A 2,987-nucleotide genomic window follows, 5' to 3' on the forward strand; every position below is an offset into this window, starting at 1 on the left:
TGTTTTTATTTCTGAGAGAGACAGCGTGAGCAGGGGAGGGTCAGAGAGAGAGGGAGATACAGAATCTGAAGCAGGCTCCAGGCTCTGAGCTGGCTGTCAATACAGAGCCCGACACAGGGCTTGAACCCAGAAGCCGTGAGATCATGACCTGAGCTGAAGTCGGACGCTTAACTGACTGAGCCACCCAGGCGCCCCAAATATATACAATTCTTATTTTAAAAAAATAATAATGAAGAAATGCAAATTCCCACATCTTACCTCCACCAACCAAAGCTGAATCAGGGATCTGTTTTAACAAGCTCTACATGTGGTTCTCAAGCACAGTCAAGTTTGAGGCTCCCTGACAGAGAAACCATCAGAGAGAGAATTCTAGCAGTAGAGAGGCAAGATGAGCCAGGGGCAGGACCCCTTTCAACAAAGAGATTCTAGTCTAAAACATTTTTACCACTAACCGTAAGCCAATTATTGACACATGAAATGAAGAACGAAAAAACTGGAAAATGAACTAAAGTCTTATTGAACAACTTCCCTGAACTCTGGGTGTGAGGATTCAAAATTAATGACTCAAGGTTATTGGAAATGAACGGTATGTCTCACTTAATTCTCCAGGTCTCCAGAGAGAGAGGCTAATTGGGGCCCATACATTAGAAGAAATTATTTAACAAGTTGATTAATGTTCTGAGAAAGGGGGAGGGGCCCCAAATGGACACATTCTGCTGATTTCTAAAAAAAAGAGGATTTAATTAAAATCAATCGCTTCGCCCCACTGTAAACAAGCCGGATCAATCTCTGCTGCAGGGAGTCTCATCAACGTGCAAGGAGGTGGAAAGAGGCCACAGTCAGCAGTATTTCAGAGCGATTCAGTATTTGCCGAAAGACTATTTGTCACCTTCAGGAATGTAAGAGCCTAAAAGGAAAAATCAAACATCAATTTCAGCCAAGAATGGATGTTCCCTTAAGTGGGAAAGGGGGAACCTGGCCCCTAGCCCTCCAGAGCTAAGGAAATGATTCTCTGGAGTCAGCCTGCTGTCCGGCTGCATGTCAGAACCCCAGTGCTTACTGGGCCTTCTCAACGATTTTCAGCCACCGCGGTGTGGATCTGCGAGAACAGATGGGGAGCCTGGCATTGCTGAGTCAAGGGCAGCACAGCGAAGGCCTCCTGACTCAGCAGTGGGCTCCTGGCATTGCAGGTCACCCTGGTGGTTTGCATGGGCCCAGACACCCCGCTTCTTCCACCACGGCCTCGGCTCACCTCCCAGACCGAACAGGACCTCACCATCTGCGGGTCCCCCCACCTTCCCTATGAAGGCCCCAAACCCCCAGCCCGCAGTCTGGGGGTCATTCCAGTTGGCCCTGCCTCACCAGGTTGTAGCTACTCGGGCTCCAGGTAGAGAAGCGGACCTACGTGTGGAAAGCAAAGAATCTGAGGCCTGCACAGTTAGACTGAGCAGCAAGTAGGACACAGACACACGGGCCTGGGTCAGCGAGGCAGGCAAAATAATGCCTCCCAGAGATGCCTGCAGCCTGCCCTCGGAACCTGGGGGTGCCACGTGGCAAAGGGATTTAAGGGTCAGGTGCACTGAGGGCTGCTGACCAGCTCTCCTGGAGACGGGTGGTTATTCTGGATTATCGGGATGGGATCCATCTAATCGCATGCATGAATCCTTAAAAGTGGAAGGAGAAGAGGCAGGAGAGAGGCTCAGAGAGCTTTCCTGGGGAGAGTCCTCCACCCGGCTTCAGAGTCAGAGGAGGGGAAATGCAGGCAACCTGCAGACGAGGAAAGGCAAGGAAAAATGGGTTCCCCCTGGAGCCTCAGAAAGGATGGCAGCCCAGCGGACCCCTGACCTTAGCCCAGTGAGCCCCACATGGGACCTCTGAACCACACAACTATGAGCTCCTAAATGCATGTTGTTTTAAGCCACTCAGGTTGTGGCCACTTGTCACGGCAGACATAGGAAATTCCTATACGCAGGGGCTGAAGGGTTGGGGCCTCTCTACAGAGGAGCCTCTGCAGGCTTTGCAAGACCTGCTCCGGCCTGTGTCTCAGGGTCGGGTGGCCACAGCCCGCAGCCTGGCTGGACGGGGAAGCGGGGAGGAAACAGGGAGGAAAATGCCTCATTTCAAACCATTAACCCACACCCCAAAGTTGCACAAACACAAAATTAGTGGAAATTCAAAGAAATCAGATCAACACCCTCATTATTGATTGTATAAAAGAGATTTGATTTGCAGCTTTTAGAAAATTAAGCTGTGTGCCTTTGCCTATTTAGAACAATCTTGACCAAGCAATCTCATCTTCTGATAATGTCTCAAAGCGACATTACGGGGCTAGCAACATTGTTTTTAACGTACAGATGGAAAAATGGATCCTAGCATTTAATATTTTATAAACTCCCTACTCTGGTAGAAACACTTTGACTTCCACAGCTAATTATATGTAGTAATAGTATCTAAAATATACAGTATTCTTTTTTTTTTTTTTTTAAGATTTGGGTAAATCCAAACTCTGGCCATCATTCTGCTTGGGGAAGGTAATAGAGCACCTCAAAAAAGGGCAGCTGTTGTACAAAAAGATAGAAATAATATAGAAGGAGCCCTAGAGAAATAAGCTCAAGGGCTCTCCATCCCTGTCCATCCTTGTCTGCAGGGTTAAGTAGGTCTCCTCTTTTTTAAGAGAGAGAGATTGACAGAGATAGGGTGAGTGGCAGAGGGGCAGAGAGAGAGGAGAGAAAGAGAATCCCAAGCAGGCTCGCAGCTGCCAGTGCAGAGCCCAATGTGGGGCTCAAACCCACGAAGTCACAAGATCATGACCTGAGCCTTAACCTCTTGGTTAAGACACTTAACCAACTGAGCCACCCAGGCGCCCTGTCTCCTCTGTCTTCTAAGCTTAAAGGCCAGTGTGTTCTGCTCACATGGCAGCCAGGCCATTGTCAGCCCTGGGCACTGGGACCACACAGGGCTCTCTCTTGCTACTTCCTTCTATGTAG

This window comes from Crocuta crocuta, unplaced genomic scaffold, assembly GCF_008692635.1.
Source record: "Crocuta crocuta isolate KB4526 unplaced genomic scaffold, BGI_CrCroc_1.0 scaffold138, whole genome shotgun sequence".
Taxonomy (NCBI): domain Eukaryota; kingdom Metazoa; phylum Chordata; class Mammalia; order Carnivora; family Hyaenidae; genus Crocuta; species Crocuta crocuta.